This window comes from Eurosta solidaginis, chromosome 4 (genome assembly GCF_040869045.1).
Source record: "Eurosta solidaginis isolate ZX-2024a chromosome 4, ASM4086904v1, whole genome shotgun sequence".
Classification (NCBI taxonomy): domain Eukaryota; kingdom Metazoa; phylum Arthropoda; class Insecta; order Diptera; family Tephritidae; genus Eurosta; species Eurosta solidaginis.
The window spans coordinates 201153297-201173037 of NC_090322.1; the positions used below are offsets into that span (position 1 = coordinate 201153297).

Here is a 19741-nt window from a genome sequence, read left to right on the forward strand (position 1 = left end):
GAAACAAGGAACAAGCTTCTAAAAGCTATAGCAAAACTCACCATATAAAACATTATATTGAACTATGGTAGGTTTATTGTGAGCAGCCAGTTGGCGCCTAAAAGCGTTGTTATATGAAACGGCATGAATAATAATAAATACATATGTGTTTATTATGTAAATTATACATGAGATTTTTACATATGTGGAGTAGAACAGCATTGTACTGAGACTGAGATGCTTGCCTTGAAAGAAATAAAATAAAAATTAAAATTTACTTAAATTTCTCATTGCGTCTGACAAATTCATGGTTTTTAAGTTGAGTTAACTACTCGTATTTGTTGTTATTGCATGCTATTGACTACACAACTTAAGTTATGAAATAATAAAAAAAAGTGTTTGCATATTACCTTTGAGAAAAAAAAAGTCACTCAAAATTTAGCTCCTGATGCGCATAAACTTTTAGTGTGTATATATTGGTGTATGCGTGTGAGCCTGCTCGTTCTAGAGCTTCTCAATATCGGGTTCGTGTACAACATTCAGTCATATTTTCAAACGTCTAACAAACACAACGCAGCGCGGAAAAAACGTGACCGCTGAAATGGCTTGTTTTGCTACCTTTGCAGCGAGCAAGTGAAAGGGCACACACAAGTGTATAGGAGAAAAAAAAATAAATAAAAGTTTGACAGGCAGTGAAAAAAAGCAAAAAAATAAACAACAAAGAAAAGCGCGGTTAAAGTAAGCGAAGGTCTAAAGTTAAGTGTAAGTAAGTGTTTTTGCACAAAAAAATTATATATTTGATAAAATATTACAAAATTAAAGCAAAAGAGAAAATACTAAAAAAAAGTGAAAGTGCGTGCAGGAATGTACAAACGAGGTGAGGAGAGTGGCATTATTTGGTATTGTCAGAAAATATATTCAGTGCTGTTAGATGGATGACTTGGATTAATATTTACAAATACAAATAAGCAAACCCACAAGAGCTGTCATTAAATGCTATTATTCATTTTATGAACCCCACTTAATCTTGGTTAATGGTTGCTTTGTTGTTGTTATATTTTCTCCCCTTACCTTTCATCGCTATTTTGTAACCTATCGCTTCTGGACCTCCAACTCTTGACCTTATGCTTTTCAATGTTTACTTATATTATTTAAAAAAAAGGTAGCCGTAATGTGGGTTGCACGCATGAGTTGCGTGTATTGGGCTAAAACGCCTAAAATTATACTTGACGGTCTGTTGCAGGCACATCATTTTTATTTTCAATTATTTATAAAGCATTTATATTTATCGCTATTGTTCATTGCACGCTGCTGGTATACAAATTGCGTGTACAGCCTTGCGGAAAATAATATCAGCACTGCATTTTTTTCTATTCCTGCTACAAAAAAATATATGTACTTACTTGCTTAGAATATTGGAATTTTAAGCCTAGAATTTCGAAAAGTCCAAAAATAAATAAGCACATTGTTTTATTAAATTACACGCAACCACATCCACCCGAGCTATTATTACGGGTACCGGTGCATATAATAACAAGAAGTTTCAATGTGGTGATGTTGCATCGTTCCTGAGTTGGTCGGGACTCATGTTAGTTCGGAATTTGTCGGAATGGTACGAGTTTCCACTAGAACTAAAGTACCACCTCACGCAGATGTTGAGTGGACACAGCGATTTCAAGAAGTATCTATAGAAACGATTCCATCCACACTGTCACAATGAATTGGCAAATTTAAAACAAGTAATGTTTCTTTGTTCTCGTTTTCACAGCGAAATATTCTCTGTACACAAAGTTTTCGAAGAAAAGCCTTCCGTTAGGAAGTTAGTTCCCCTAATTTGCAGAGATATACATTGATGGACTGTTGTGAGTAAAATGGAGTTTCAAGTGATGACGCGAAGCACCATCAACATCGATAAAATAAAAAAAAATAAATAAATGTAAGGCGCGATAACCTCCGAAGAGATCTAAGGCCGAGCTTCTCTTCCAATTTGCGTCGTGCTCCTATTGAGTTTCCCTACAAATCGGCAGGACGGGACCTACATGTTTTATGCCGACTCCGAACGGCATCTGCAAGGCAGATGAATTTTTACTGAGATCTTTTCATGGCAGAAATACAACCGGAACACTTGCCAAACACTGCCGAGGGGCGACCCCGCTTGGAAAAATTTTCTTCTAATTTAAAAACCTTATTTCTAAAATTTTGATGTTGCTTTGCCCGGGTTGTGAACCCAGGGCATACGGTGTGGTAAGCGGAACACGCTACCATCACACCACGGTGGCCGCCAACATCGATAACATTCACTAAAACCAACTGTGCGTTTCTTTGTCGCTACAACAGTAACAACAGGAGATACTGCAGGTTATATAAAATTCGTTCTTTTAAGGCATTCTTAATCGACGGAGACGTACTTGGTCTAAAAGTTTCATTATTATAGCAGACTCCATTAGTATGTCAAGGATGACGTGACCGATTTCATTATTAACGCCCAGTCACTAGTTTAGCGGATCAAAGCACGCTTATTTACAGAATCTAAGATTCCAATAAAGATCCAACAACTTCGGCAAAATAAGGTTTGACTATTACAAGGTGTTTCTGGTACCTCTTTGGAGGAGCTTTGGTATCCTGGTCCCACCTGTGGAGTTTGTGGGAGGCTGCACTTTCCTAGGTTGACACACAAGTGCTTTGGGGCTTCATCAGCAGACTTGGCGGCCTCACCACTCCCTTTTAGTATTCTGTGATAACGTGTCCAGCTATACCACTTCATATATTTTTAATAACCTTAGCGGCTCTTATCTTATCTCTGTGCCCAGTGCGAATTGGAAAACTATCTTCATAAATGGTACGACGCGTAGTGGCCCCAACGGTCGTTTCCAAGGTTGAAAGCTTTTTTAGCATCCCGGCGCAAATATCGCGCCATCGATAGGATTTGGGCTCAGGAAAAAAAGTTCCACTACGCAACTGTTATTGCCAACGTTTTTACAACAGTTTTTGTTTAATATATTTATAGTTTATTAATTTAATATATTTTTTGGGTTTTGGGGAGTTTTTTGATCGAAAAATTGACCCTTTCGCTGTTTTTTTTTGCGCAGGCTCGAAATTTTTTTTTAGGTATGCGTAGTGGAACTTTTTTCCTGAGCCCAAATCCTATCGAAAAATCGATAGCGTGATATCGGTTAACTTTCGTCCATACAAATCGCCCCAGGTTACTACGCGTACCCAAAAAAATAATTTTCGAGCCTGCGACCTACTAAAAAAATTTTCATATGTATACCCTGTCCGAACCAAAAATGTCCACTAAAAACGTTGACGATAACAGTTTTTTGAAAAATGAAAAATTAAAATTTTGTTTAGTAGGTCATGAAAAAAATCTTAAAAATCAGAGTCGAAAATAGTAAAAAAAATGAAATTTCTCAGGCTCGAAAATTATTTTTTTGGGTATGCGTAGTGGAAATTTTTTTTCCTGAGCCCATATCCTTTCGAAAAATCGATGGCGCGATATCGGTTAATAAATCGATCCAGTCTAATGTACATGCATTACAGTTATGTGACCGATCCTTTTTTATGGTATCTCAGTGTAATGAAAAGTAAAAACAAAGATGCTGCAACGAGCTCTCTGATGAAACGGATGGTGAATACGGTCGGAGAGGTAGAGCATATAATGGTGCAAAACAGACGAAGTAAGAGAGCTCTCTCACAGCATCGTGCAGCACTAAGAATTGTTCAACGCTTAGGAGCTGCTGCCGACCCGACAGACCAAGGGAGTAGCGTATAGAATGAGACCATGAGGTGAGGGGATGGCAGTTTAAGAGCGAGTGGGGAAACCCCGCTCTAGGATGAAGAGGCAATATTCAGCCGAAGGCGAAAATTCTGCGTTTGAGATGCTCAAAAGACCTAGTCAGTAAAGGAATGCTGGGGTATACGTAAGGGCTGCCGCCATTTCCCTTTCACTGGAAATGTACAACAATTGTTAAGTCCATCCTATATTTTCTATTCCTTGTTTGACTGACGAAGAACAAAAAATAGCCACCTCGAAAAATAAAATTGTATGGAGGCGGCCATCGTGGTGCGGTCGTAGCTTGCTCTTTCCATCACACCGTGGGGTTTTGGGTTGAATTCCCGGTCAAAGCAGCATCAAACATTTTAGAACAAGTTTTTTCAATAAGAAACACGTTTTTCTTAGCGGGGTTGGCCTTCGGAAGTGATTTGGCAAATACTGCGAGTGTATTCCTGCTATGGAAAGCTTCGCCATGGAAGCCTATCTGCCTTACAGATGCCGTTAGGAGTCGGCCTCAAACATGTAGGTCCAACTTATAGAAAAAAAAAATGGAAGAGAAGCGCGGCCTAAAATCTCTTCGTAAATTAGACTTACAAAGTTACTCCCACGACTTAAATTAGAGAACTATAGGATCTTGATGGCTACGCTGACTGTATGCTGCGTCTTCTGGCGCAACAAGCTTTTAAATTAGACCTCGTCAGTGAAAAGCCTCGTCAATGATAGACTTCTGGCGTAACAAGCTTTTAAATTGGGACTAGTCAATGATAGCAAGTGTGTTAACTGTAGATTATTTTATTAATACGTCGTAGTTCTTGATAGAGGTTTTCAGTTTGGACGCCGAACAAACTTTTAGTAACAATACGTATGTTTTGAGCCCATTTTAGGTCCTTGTGGACCAGTTGAAATGGGCTAAACCTAACTTGAACCTTAGCACTAAGTGTGATATTTATTGAATGAAACATCGAGTGCGGTTTGTAAAGAATTAAGAAACAAAGTATTAGACCATTCATTAGTAGATTTAAGCCTTTTTACGCGAACAAACATGTTTATGAGTAGAGACGTGCGAAAGACATTAGCATAAGTATTCAAATTGGTTGGAATATTTTCTTCTTCTCTATTTTAAGTTTTCTCCTTAAAAGTAGAAGTCTGCAAAAGCTTTGTTTAAAAGTTTCTGGAAATTTAAAAGTTGGATGGAATGATTGCGTATCTCGGCTGAGGTTCTTAATATGTTCTATCTCTGGATATGTTAGCACTTAGTACGCCATATAATATTAGAAACCTTTACAGTAATGCCCTTTCTCAGCTAACTAAACGGGCTTTTGGATATTATAAAATTGTTTATAATTGATATTAGAAAAAAATTGTAAGTTTACAAAAGGCGGTGGTTACTAGGACATGTTTCTGAATTTCACTTCTTCATCAGCTAGCTTTTCGGGAGCTGAGCGTTGAACTCGAATCTCCAACATTCATATCAGTGCCTTTAGCTGCTAAGCTATATGAATGTCCCGTTGTTCGCTGTACAATTGGTCTCTAATAGTTGCCTATTAAATACATATGATCATATTGATATAATAGTAACAGCGGAAGTATTAAAAACAAATACTGTAAAAATCCGAACAAATGTTACTAAGCTTTCAAAAGCGCGCCTAAAACTCATATCCACACCATTAGGAATAAACTACATACAGAGTGTATGTGCCTACATGGTGATCAAAAGGAATATAAACAAAAGGGCAACTCTTAGAGACCAATTGTACAGCGAACAACGGGACATTCATATGGCTTAGCAGCTAAAGCCACTGATATGAATGTTGGAGATTCGAGTTCAACGCTCAGCTCCCGAAAAGCTAGCTGATGATGAAGTGAAATTCAGAAACATGTCCTAGTAACCATCGCCGTTTGTAAACTTACAATTTTTCTCTAATATCAATTACAAAAACCATTGTATAAAGCAATATGAGCAAAGCTCGTTAATTAAATACATATGACAAAATTGTTTATGTTTTAGGACTTGTCTGATTAGGAAACAAAAATAGTATTATCTTCCATGCACTTTTCGGTACTTTCTTGTTCAATTTTATAAAACTGTCCAAATTTGGCAACACATTCTGGCTTTGAGTTTTTCTAAATTCAAATTGTAATTAAACAAATTCGGTTCTATTTTTTTAATATTCATTCTTTCTGTTTACTTTTTTCATATTTTTGTTCTTGCAAATTTCGTTTTATACACCCCTACCCCTGTAAATTATAAGACAATGCTTGTAATTCCAAAGGCATATATCAACCATACATCACAACGCCATGTGCTGTTAAGTACAATTGATTGTATGTAATGTCATAGATTTGTTGCTTACATATCTACATACATGTACCACATTAATATTTTCACACGACTACAGGCTATAATATACGCCCACATTTTCTTGCTTGCGTGACAGTTTTGAAGCACTTGAAAGTAAGCAGTTTATTTCTTTCTCTCTTTTATAGTCATTTTTCTTTTTATTAAGCAGTGCTTTGGAAGATTGTGCTATAAAGAATTTTAGTTGTATCTAAGAAAATGTTGACATTTATTGGGTAAAGAAATTAATTTAGTGATATCTTCATAATTTGGAAAAGCACAGTAGTTCCGGTAAAGTAAACTTTGAAGTCTTGCCTGGATAAAGGTTTCGACATGCATCCACTTGTAACTTGTCTTAGCCTAGGAAGATTTACATGAATATATAAAATTTTCTTCCAAAATATTCCAAAAATTTAAATAACGGGATATACGTCATTATCCAAGCACATTTCCTTGAGTTGAAAAGACTTGGCATACAAAATATAATCGCATATGTACAGCAGCGAGCAGAAAAATAGCAGTGGAAATTTTTTTTAAAATTTCATTAATTTAGTTCCTACCTTTTTCATTTTCCATATTTCAAGAGACATCTTCAATGACTACTGTAGATAAAACTTAAACATACCGATCTTAAAAAGGTAAACAAAAAACTAGAAAATTTGAACAAAATAATTTTTTTAGTATGCAGCTTTGTATACTAATTATTTGTAGTTAGCTATAGAACGATAAGCGTACTGAGCAAGTAGTTCAGATACTTTTTCAAAAAAATACTCGAGTATTTTGTACTCGATACTTTCTTCCATTAATACTAAAAAGATAACACACTGGCTTCTGCCAGCGTACGCTTTTAAATAAGGGCTCATCAGTGATAGCAGGCGAAGAAAATGTGGGTTAGAGGAGAAGGGAACGATCGAGCATGTTTTGTGCTCGCTCGCTATCGTAAGCACGTCGGAGACTCTAGCTATAATCTGTCAGATCCAGAAGCAGCAGGCAATTTAGGTCCCAAAAATCTTTTAGTATCTTCCATGCGGACGGAACTATTTTCCTGATTTTAAATAGAGGGTTTCAGTCTAATCGTCGAATATACTTGTGGTAATACTATGACATATTCAGTATATTTGAGGTCTTCACGGACTAGCTACTTCAACTTAACTAAATAATGAGTAAACTCAGTATAGTATAAAATTTTCTTGAGGTTTAGCACATTTTTTACGTGCAGTTGGTCGTTGATAATATAAAAATACAAATATGTAAATGCTTTTCATTATGGGCTTTTTAGACCTCCAACTCCCCCTATTTATTCCTGATATATATAGTCCAACGGCGCAGCGTGGCTGTGGAGTGATTGTACATAAATGAATCCTTGAGTATGACCCACGTTTAACATTTTGGGTTTTTAATTCGAACACTTTTCGTCAGCATATTTACACATTTCGATAGCTACAGCGCAAACAAATTAGCGAAGTTATACACGGCGTATACGCAACATTACAGCGCTATTAAAGTTTTGTGCTTCCTAGTTATAGAACGATAAGATTAGTGTGAGTGAGTAGTATCGATACGTTTCAAAAAATTACTTGAGTATTTCGTACTCGATGCTTTTTTCGAAGTACTGAGTAAAGTATCGATACTTTACCTCGATACTTTTCCCCGATACTTTACCAAGTGCCGATGGTCTACATGTTTAAGATCAACAAAGTTCAGTCCATTAGCACCATAACTGGAGCATAACATGAGATCGTCGACGATGCGGTAAAAGCTCCGCACTCAATTTAAGCCGACTTTTTGATAATGATTAACTGGGCCATGATTTTTGCATATGGCGGTAAAAGGAAAGCACGTGTTTATTGTCCAGAATCACTAGCCCCAACAAAATAATGCTAACTCCATAAAATTTCAATACATTTAAACTTGTCATGCAATATATCTTTTTCGTTGTTCTATGAAACTTTAGTTAGGCGTTAGCAGCTTTTACAGCATCGTTGACGTAATATTAGTTGCTTTTTTTTTGCAAGCGAGCTTGAAAAAAACGCTTCAACTAGCTAAACAGTTTCATTATGGCAAAACCATACAGATGGTGGAAGTTTATCAGCTAATTGTTACCTTTTTTAACTGCTATGACATTTCTACTTCCAGCGCAGTATGTTTTTGACACTCAACCAGAGAAATACAAAAACAAAATATATGAAATGCCTGTGTATGTTTGTATGTATGCCACCCTGCCGCCACGCTGTTATTTTTGTTTATCTGCACATTCGTATGTTCACTTCATTCGCTCGTTCACAATAGTGCCCTATTTTTGAATATGCAACACTATGCAACAATATCAATCTGGTTGACAATTACCTAAGTGGTTTCAGTTGAAACTCAACTCGATTACTTTTTATTGTTACTTGCCATGCAATTCGGTAAGCTAGCTAGTGTTTTAATTTTAATAGTTAGCAACGAAATACAGCTATTGGTATTGAAAATGGTCGAAATCAGATTATATCCACGTCCACTTTGGGAAATGGAAAAAAGGAACAATCCTTTGACAAATACTGATAAAGTGGGGGAACTTGAAGAATGGATAAAAAAAGTTACGAGGTGCAATATAAGTTAATTACAAATTTGTTAAATGTGAGCATCGCCGCTCTCAAAATTTAAAAGTTTTGCAAGCGGTAAATCAAAATCTATTTGATGGAAATGCTGTCTTTGGTATTATATATAGATCCGATCAAAATCGAATACGGACCACGCCTACTTTGAAAAAAAGGGGCTTACAGTTTTAATCTTAAATAAATTTCCAATATATATGTATATATTTGGTACGAAATAATACTTCCAGTAGAGATATCGTAGTACAAAGTACAAAAGTTTCAAAAAAAAAAAGACAAAATCGTTATGATCCTCTTCTTAAAAATATTTGACGCGATTTACCTCGGAGGAAATCTAGACCGAGCTTCTCTTCCAATTTGCGTCGTACTATTTTTTATTTTCCTTTCAAATTGAGGGGCAAGACCTGCACATTTCATGCCGGTTCCTAACGGCATCTGCGCGGCAGATGAATTTTCACTGGGAAGCTTTCGTGGAAGAAATACACTCAAGGAGGTTGCGAAACTACTTGCAAAGGCGACGCTGTTTTCAAAAAGTCTTTTCTGACTTAAAAAACTTTTTTAAATGCCATAATTCGATCAAAAATATTTTAAATCATTTAATATTCGTGCCGTTTTCTTAAAATATATGTAAGAGCACACAAATAGGTATACAGTGTTCGGTTTTGTCAAAAATTGAGCTTCCTTATTTGTTTTCTACTAAATTCAAAACATAAGATCTAATTAAAAAAAATGTTTTTCACTTTTAATAAAACTTCCGAAGTACTCACTTGGATCGAGTATACTCTATACTTTTTACGGAGTATGAGTACTATCATCGATACTTTGATCCAAGCATTTTATATGAGTACCGGTATCGATACTTTTTTTAAAAGTTCTATCACTATTTGTAGTCTAATAAAATACGAGTTGTAAGTAATTCAAAATTCGCATTGATTTAAAAAATGTTCTTTCCCAAAGATAAAATTTCATAATTTGTATGGAGGAACATCTAAAACACCTTTCGGGAAACAAATTTTCATAAATTAGTGCGAGTTTTAGGTAACTCATAACTTGTATTCCTTTAGCCTAAAACTTATTGGTCTACAAAGCTGCATACTAAAAAATTTTGAGAACTCCAAACAAAAGTTCGAGGTCTTTAGCTGCGTTATGGAAAAATGATGAGAGTGAAATTTAAAAAAATGATAAAAAAAAGTAATAGGTAGAAACTCCAGTTCGAGTGTATGTTCGCTGTAAACTGTACGGACAAACCTGCTTTGAGTGGCACTTTGACCACAGCTCATTATGCGTCACATATGTATGTGTTGAATAAGACGTGTTACTTTGTTGGACGGAAACAGATTGAGCTACAATATTGTATTTAAAAAAATATTTACATTACTTACTTACTTAATTGGCGCTTAACCGTCTAAACGGTTATGGCCGTCCAACAAGGCGCGCCAGTCGCTCCTTCGCTCAGCCAACCGGCGCCAATTGGTCACACCAAGGGAGTTTAAATCGTTTTCCACCTGGTCCTACCAACGGAGTGGGGGCCGTCCTCTACCTCTGCTTCCATAGGCGGGTTCCGATAGGAACACTTTCTTGGCCGGAGCATCATCTTTCATTCGCATAACATGGCCTATCCAGCGCAGCCGCTGCGTTTTAATTCGCTGGACTATGTTGACGTCTGCGTATAGCTCGTACAGATCATCATTAAATCTTCTTCGGTACTCGCCATCGCCAACGCGTAGAGGTCCATAAATCTTTCGAAGAACTTTTCTCTCGAACACTCCCAAAGCCGCTTCATCTGCTGTTGTCATGGTCCATGCTTCTGCCCCATATAGCAGGACGGGTACGATACGTGACTTGTAGAGTATGATTTTCGTTCGCCGAGAGAGGACTTTACTTTTCAATTGCCTACCTAGTCCAAAGTAGCATTTATTGGCAAGATTGATTTTTCGCTGGATTTCAGTGCTGATGTTGTTGCTAGTGTTGATGCTAGTTCCCAAATAAACGAAGTCTTTTACTATTTCGAAATTATGGCTGCCAACAGTAGCGCGGTTGCCAAGGCGCATATGCAGCAGGTACTTCGTTTCGCCCTCATTCACCATCAAACCCATCTTTACCGCTTCTTTTTCCAGCTTGGAGTAAGCAGAACTAACAGCGCGGGTGTTTAGGCCGATGATATCAATGTCATCAGCATATGCCAGTAATTGCACGCTTTTATAGTATATTGTTCCAGTGCGGTTACATATTGTTACGAATATTAGCAACACTAAGGGGTACTGCCATCTCTAAGCCGATGCTAAGCAGTGACTTGATGTACATCAATAATTTAATCATTATGTCTACACATATGTACGTGCACGCAGCGGAAAAGCAACGCACAAGCACATGCAGATATCTTAACTGAGATATGCAATATAAGTGTCGCTCACAAACACACGCGCATGAGCTGTGAGAGAAGCTATACAAATTGTGCATCTGTAGTTATAGCAGATAACCAACTAGTAGATTCTAGAACAGAACCGCTTAGAAATGTCAACGAGTAAACCAAACAGTATGAAAGGCGACACCAGTAGAGGCGCGAGAATCAGTTTTGATTAAGCACGCTATCTGTCGCGAAATAGTAGAGTTATTTATTGTGAAGTACTTTAATAAAGGCCATTTTGCATTACTAAATATGGGAGTTATTTATTCAACAGTTTAGTGATTCGAACTTAGCAGAAGGTTGCAAATAAGAGGATTTGCAGTAAATTCGTTACAACATTCTAAATAAAAATTCGAAGTCTAAGAAGACTGCGAATTTTCGATTTTTTTTTCGAAAAAGTTAGTGAGATTGCTTCGCATGATTTCAGTTACAATATTTATAGAAGTTTTTTCTTAAAATAAGTGAAATAAAAAAAAAAAATAACTTAATTTAAGAAATTTGCTAAGAAATTACCACGACTATTTTTCTGTAGGCTTTTTCCAGAACGCAGACCCAGAAACGTTGTGCTGCCCAACTCCATCTTTATGTTCAATTCTCCCACGAAACTGCAGGGCAGCAAAAATGCCCAAAGAATGACTTAAAATAGAGCTAGGTTTACTAAAGAAGCCTGGCGGGTTTGAGAAGTGCTTCCTTTCCATTAAAATCCATAGAAAAGGAGAGAAAATTTATGACTCACAAATTCAAAAAATAACTGATTTGTTGCCAAATCTGTTAGAAATGAACTTGATGGAAAATATGCTATGGAATCCTCTGATAATTTCACATCGTCTGGCCGAATGGTATCCAACTATTTGTATTTCAAGAAAAGGTTGAGCAAATTGATAGTTCGGAGAGATGTTTTCATATAGTTGCTTTTATTAGTTTACATCCCAAATACAGGAGCGACTACCGTGGTGTGATTGTAGATAGTCCCTACCATCGTCGTTGGTACAGTTTCATGTCAGATTTGCATTTGACATTTAGAAAATAATAACTGAAGTGCAGATCATTACAATTGAAGTTAAGAACCTTTCACTTCAAAAAAAAAAAAACTTAAGTGAAAACTTCAACTAAGGTTCAGAGGTTTCAATTGGAGTTCAGAATTTTCAATTGAAATTCAAAAATGACAACAGCAGTTCAAAAAATGAAGAGTGTAGTTGGGAAAACTACAATTAAAGTACAGAAAATTGTAACTGAAATTCAGAATTTTCAATTGAAATTTGGAAATTTATAATTGACGTTCAGAAATTTAAAATTGAATTTCAGAAGATTTCAACTGAAGCTCAAAATTTTGAATTGAAATTCAGAAAATTATAACTGAATTTCAGAAATATTCAAATGAAACTCAGAAATTACAATTGAAGTTCAGAACATTTTAACTGAAATTCAGAATTTTCAATTGAAATTCAGAAAATTACAACTGACGTTCAGAAATATTCAAACGAAGCTCAGAAAATTACAATTGAAGTTTATTTCAACTAGAGTTAAGGATTTTTTGTTGAGGTTTAGAAACCTACAGAAGTTCAGTGTTTTCAATTGAAATGCAGAAAATTGGAATTGATTTTCAGCAAATTACAACTGAAGTCCATAAAAATTCAATGCAAGTTCAGAACATAGGAATTGAAACTCAGAAAATTCCGAAGGGGCTGCGTAAAGCAGTCCCCTCATAAAATGCCTACCTAGTGGAAAATTCGCCTCAGGCTTTGCAGACTTTTGTTAGTGTTGTAGATATAGAGTTCGCCTTTGGATCATCATCGTTCTCTCTCCTTTGATATCCCTTAGTATTTCCAATTTGTGTTGGTTATCGCAAGGCGTGTCTTGATATATAAAAAAAAAAAAAATTAGCGGGATTTATATCCAAGGAGATTTGGGCCCGGGTCTTCGCCAAGTTTGATCAATGAGTTTTCAAAGAAAAATATTTCAGTTTTCTTTGGTAGACATATATTTAGTGTTTTTGGCAAACCACTGCTAAGTAGCGATATCGCAACGAAAAACTTTCTAATTAAAACAAGTAACGAAGGCTAAGTTCGGGTGTAACCGAACATTACATACTCAGCTGCCAAATTACAGCTTGCGAAAAGTGGGCGGTGCCACACCCATTGTCCAAGCTTTTACAAATTTTCTATTCTGCGTCATAAGGTCAACCCACCTATCAAGTTTCATCGCTTTATCCGTCTTGGGTAATGCATTTTCTCACTTTTTCGGTTTTTCGAAATTTTCGATATCGAAAAAGTGGGCGTGGTTATAGTCCGATTCCGTTCGTTTTAAATAGCGATCTGAGATGAGTGCCCATATAGAAGTCTATAGCTATCTCGATTAGTTTATGCCGTTACGGGGTACCGTTATGCGAACAATATTAATATACTCTGTGAGCTCTGCTCAGCTGAGTATAAAAGGCATTTTGATAAATTTTGATGCTGTTTTGCCCGGGAGTAGAACCTACGATATGGTTTCAACTCACCACGGCAGCCACCGTTACGCTGAGCATGCTTTCACTCCTTCTAAAAATATTCAATTAAGTTTCTATAACGAACTAACAAATTTTGTGGAAATTTAATATTGAATTAAAAATTAAATTGCGAACGAAATTAAAAAAAAAATGTGTTTTTAATAAAGAGAACATAAAAAAAAATATTTGTAATATAACATCACAAATTTCAGTTTGACTGAGGTAAAAATAAATATAAAAAAAACAAGTAAGGTAGGCTAAGTTCGGGTGTAACCGGACAAAATAAGGGAAAATCACCATGTAAGAAAATTAAACTAGGGTAACCCTGGAATGTGTTTGTATGACATGGGTACCAAATGGAAGGTATTAAAGAGTATTTTAAAAAGAAGTGGCCATAGTTCTATAGGTGGACGCCATTTCGGGATATCGCCATAAAGGTGGACCGGGGGTGACTCTAGAGTGCGGTTGTACGATATGGGTATCAAATTAAAGGTATTAATGAGGGTTTTAAAAGGGAGTGGCCCTTAGTTGTATGTGTGAAGGCGTTTGCGAGATATCGACCAAAATGTGGACCAGGGTGACCCAGAACATCACCTGTCGTGTACCTCTAATTTATTTATATATGTAATACCACGAACAGTATTCCTGCCAATACTCCAAGGGCTTTTGATTTCGCCCTGCAAAACTTTTTCATTTTCTTCTACTTAATATGGTAGGTGTCACACCCATTTTACAAAGTTTTTTCTAAAGTTAAATTTTGCGTCAATAAACCAATCCAATTACCATGTTTCATCCCTTTTTTATATTTGGTATAGAATTATGTCATGTTTTTCATTTTTCGTAATTTTCAATATCGAAAAAGTGGGCATGGTCATAGTAGGATTTCGGCCATTTTTTATACCAATTTAAAGTGAGTTCAGGTAAGTACGTGAACTGAGTTTAGTAAAAATATATCGATTTTTGCTCAAGTTATCGTGTTAACGGCCGAACGGAAGGACAGACGGTCGACTGTGTATAAAAACTGGGCGGGTCTTCAACTGATTTCGCCCATTTTCACAGAAAACAGTTATCCCCATAGAGTCTATGCCCCTACCAAATTTCACGAGGATTGATAAATTTTTGTTCGACTTATAGCATTAAAAGTATTCTAGATAAATTAAATGAAAAAGGGCAAGGCACGCCCATTTTGAAATTTTCTTTTATTTTTGTATTTTGTTGCACCATATCATTACTGGAGTTGAATGTTGACATACTTTACTTATATACTGTAAAGATATTAAATTTTTTGTTAAAATTTGACTTAAAAAATTTTTTTTTGTTTAAAAGTGGGCGTGTTCGTCATCCGATTTTGCTAATTTTTAACAAGCTCAGATATAGTAATAGGAGTAACATTCCTGCCAAATTTCATTATGATATCTTCAAGGAATGCCAAATTACAGCTTGCAAAACTTTTAAATTACCTTCTTTTAAAAGTGGGCCGTGCCACTCCCGTTTGCCAAAAGTTTACTAATTTTCTATTCTGCGTCATAAGTTGAACCCACCTACCAAGTTTCATCGCTTTATCCGTCTTTGGTAATGAATTGTCACACTTTTTCGATTTTTCGAAATTTTCGATATCGAAAAACTGGGCGTGGTTGTAGTCCGATTTGGTTCATTTTAATTAGCGATCTGAGATGAGTGTCCGGCAACCTACGTACCAAACTTCATCAAGATACCCCAAAATTTACTCAAGTTATCGTGTTAACGGACAGACGGACGGACGGACGGATGGACATGGCTTAATACAATATTTTTTCGATACTGATGATTTTGATATATGAAAGTATATATCTCGACTCCTTTATATCTGTACAACCAACCGTTATCCAATCAAAGTCTATATACTCTGTAAGCTCTGCTCAACTGAGTATAAAAATAACAAAAAAAAGTGCAAAAGTTAACTGTCACTGCACGAGCAGCTAAAGAAATAGCAAAACAATGAAAGGAAAACATTAAAATATTCCAGCTTTATATAAATATATAAAAAATATTAGAAAAAAGACATAAAAACAACAAAAAAGTTAGCCGTCAAACGTCAGCAGTGTCATCAGAAGTCCTTTAGCTTCACTTCGCTGTAGCGCACACAACCATAAGACGAATTATGTAAACAAACTTTCTATGTAGTTATGTCATCGCCCACATTGTTTTTGTCTCATTTCGCATATCAACATTGAACGAACGGATAGTCAAGTCAAGTTGTGGCAGCCAAGCACTCATTTCCTCTCACAACCTATTACAGGGCATATAGGGGCATACATATTCACATATACACATACACATGCAAAAAATAAGAAGAATAAAATAAACAAAAAATCAAAAAACCGGTGTGACATTGTTGCCAGTATCTACAGCCTCACTTAGAAAAACATTTGAAACAAAAATATTTTGAATCTAATTTTTGCCTGTTTTTTGTTTTCTTTTTCACTGCAGCACTTTTTATACATTTCATGAAAATGAAATGGTATATTAATTTCGTCACGAAACCCAAAATTGTAAATCCTTAAAGGAAAATAGATAGACCCAACATTAAGTATACCGAAATAATCAGAATGAAGAGCTGAGTTGATTTAGCCATGTCCGTCTGTCTGTCTGTCCGTCTGTCTGTTTGTATGCAAACTAGTCCCTCAATTTTTGAGATATCTTGATAAAATTTGGTGAGCAGGTGTATTTGGGTTTCCGATTAGACATTTGTCGGAACCGGCCGGATCGGACCAGTATAGCATATATCCTCCATACAACCGATTTTTCAAAAAAAAGAGGATTTTTGTAATATCTTACTCAATTTAACAGATTGAAGCTTCAAACTTCATACTTTCGTATGTCGCACATATTGTTGCCTGAAAAAATTGATGAGATCGGTAGTATATATAGTATATATCCCCCACAACCGATTGTTCAGATAAGAAACTTTTCGTAATTACTGCCCTATTTTAAGAGCTAGAGGCTTCAAATTTCAACGAATGCTTACGTATATAGCATATATTGTTGTCTGAAAAAATCATACAGATCGGTGGTATATATAGTATATATATGGTGGTATATATAGTATATATATATATTTTCGCAATTTTAGCCCCATTTTAACAGCTAGAAGCTTAAAATTTCACCGAACGCTTACGTATATAGCATATATTGTTGTCTGAAAAAATCATAGAGATCGGTTGTATATATAGTATATATCTCATACAACCGATTGTTCTGATAAGAAACTTTTCGCAATTTCTACCCCATTTTAACAGCTAGAGGCTTCAAATTTCACTGATTGCTTACGTATATAGTATATATTGTTGTGTCAAAAAATCATAGAGATCGGTGATATATATAATATATATATGATGGTATATATAGTATATATATAGTATATATATATATTTTTTTTGCGATTTCGGCCCCATTTTAACAGCTAGAAGCTTGAAATTTGAACAAATGCTTACGTGTATAGCATATATTGATGTCTGAAAAAATCATTGAGATCGGGTGTATACATAGTATATATCTCATACAACCGATTGTTCAGATAAGAAACTTTGCGCAATTTCTGTCCCGTTTATACAGATAGAAGCTTCAAATTTCACCAAATGCTTACGTATATAGCATATATTGTTGTCTGAAAAAATCATAGAGATCGGTGGTATATATATTATATACTTCATACGAACTGTCATTTTTGCCCCTTTTTTACGGCTAGAAGCTTCAAAATTCATCAAATTTCATCAAATAGTTACGTTTACTTCATATATTTTTGAAATACGTGATTCGTAGTAATAGTTTTTACACGCAGACCACAAAAAACCTGAAACTTTGAATCCTCACACAAAGTACCTACCTATTTTTTATTTTATATTTATCTTAAAAATCGTTTAGGTATGTAGATCTGTTCACTAGATATTTCTTATCTTATACATCCGATTATTCGGAGATTACGAACGAGATAAGATTATTGTTCAGCCCCATTCATGAAGGGTATGAAGTCTTCGGCATAGCCGAAGACAGTCCCGTCCTTACTTGTTTTCCTTTACCAACAACGTCAGCAGCGACTTTTTGTATAGCCTCAAGCGAGTTGTTGTGTGTTTTACATAAAATAAAAGTTTATCTTTTTCATGCAAATCAAATACATTTGACAAGCTTATGTGCTTAGCTGCTATTTGTGAGAAATAAATGAAAGAGTGTATATTTTTCGGATTACAAAAAATCCGGAAATTTTTGCTAAAAGTATGCGTCAATAAAAAAACCAACGCGTGTAAGCTGCATGCGAATTTAATTTGAACATCATGTCGACCTGGTGAGTGCATAAAATTTTGTATAAAAAAATAAACTAATTTGTATAACTTAGTGTTAAACCCATTGAATTATATTTGGAATGCTATGTTAGCTTTAAGAATTATTAGATTTGTGATGAATTTTTTTAATCTTAGGGGATAGCTTCATATAATGCTATGTAACGTGACGCAACATTTTTTGCCTTTGAACAAAAATTCTTATGGTATAAAAGCATTCCCTCACTTCAGGAAGCCGCACGTACTATAAAGTGGTGAATATTGTGACGAATATTAGCAAGGCTAAGGGATACTATCATCTCTATGACAATACTAAGCAGTGACTTGTATGCACATAAACAAATCAGTCATTATGTATACACATATGTCCATACAAGCAGCGGAGAGAAACGCGCAAACACATGCATATATCTGAGATACTCCCAAAAGTAGGCAATCATCGATGGAACGCGCATATGAGAAGCTATAACGCGCATCCGTAGTTATAGCTGGTAAACAAATAGTAAATTCTAGAAACGCCTAGAAATATGCAAACGAGGAAACCGAAGAGTATAAAAGCAACGCCAGCTGAGGCATGGGAATCCGTTTAATTTAAGCACGCTATCTGTTGAGAAGTAGAAGTGTTACTATGAAGTACTTTAATAAAGACCATTTTGCATTATTGAATATTGGAGTTATTTATTCAAGAGTTTAGTGATTCGAACGTTAGCAGAAGGGTGCAAATAAGCGGAATTGCACTAAATTCGTTACAATATGAATGACTGTCATGGAAAGCGTCAAAACATGATACAAAATGTGACCCTTAAAAAGGTAAATTTTTGAATAAGTTTTCTAAATTTAATATGAGGGCGAGCTGATAAGTAAATTCGGAAAGCTTTCGACCACCAACCACCAGAGGATGAACAGGGCGATACAAATGAGGTTCGTACAGCTGTCATTGTTGTTGTTATTGTAGCAGTGCTTCGCCCCATCCATCGGTGTTGATTCTGGATAGATAAGAGTTTAACCTGTAAGGTACCCAGATCGGAGTTAAGCTAGAGTGACGCGCGTTTCCCTAAGTAGATTGCGTTCTTCATCCCCTAGTTCTGGATATTTTTCTTTGAGTACCGGATTTGCCGGGCAATTCCTGGCATAGAGGTCCGACGCCTGTTTGTGGAGTTCACTGAGGACCTGCTTGTGCTTTTTTGTTCCATACGGCAATGTTTTCAGGTGCCGTATTTCCTCATAATGTTTATGGAGGTGACCCCCTAAGCCTGTGAGCGGTGTAGGCTCATCAATCAGATATCTGTTGGGATGCCCAGTTTTCTGAGTATTCAAAAGAAACTGTTTGCTTAGCATTAATGGCGAGTACTCTCGCCTAATTGTGTAGATGGAGTTCTAGGGACAAAAGAAGACAGCCCGTAGCAGTTCTGAGGGCAGTATTTTGGCAGGCCTGTATTTTTTTCCAGTCAGTAACCTTTAGGCTTGGTGATCATATCGGGGACGCGTAGCATGCAATCTCTCTTTACCCCAAGTGCAGCCGGCAAGGGATTTGAGGATTTTATTACGGCTATGGATTTTCGGTACAATTGCGGGTACATGCTCTTCAAAATGTAGCTTCTGATCGAACGTCACACATAAGATTTTAGGGTGTAGACCGTCGGTGGTGTGGTGCCATCGAAGTGGATGTTCAATGTGGTCAACATTTGGCGCGTCGATGCTGTAAATAAGGTCGCCGATGATTTAGTCGGTGACAATGTCAGGCTTCGCAAGGCGAACAAACTGAAGAGATCTCTATATTTTGTTACAAATCTCATCCATCTATGGGTCTAGGCATGTGACTATTATTGTGCAGTCGTGGG

At 36.1% G+C, this 19741-nt stretch overlaps 1 protein-coding gene across 8 annotated transcripts in view; it reads left to right on the forward strand.

The window, feature by feature from the left end:
- The first annotated feature begins 529 nt into the window (after positions 1 to 529).
- LOC137250894 (frequenin-1) overlaps positions 530 to 19741 on the forward strand; it is a 175059-nt gene continuing 155847 nt past the window's right edge. The window contains exons 1-2 of one of the 8 annotated variants that reach the window (XM_067784566.1): positions 530 to 856; positions 17712 to 17905. The gene's annotated coding sequence lies outside the window, so the exon portion shown is untranslated. Of the gene's footprint in view, positions 857 to 15515; positions 15727 to 17711; positions 17906 to 19741 lie in introns of those variants that run through there. The other 7 variants (XM_067784565.1, XM_067784569.1, XM_067784571.1 and 4 more) reach the window with 7 other exon arrangements.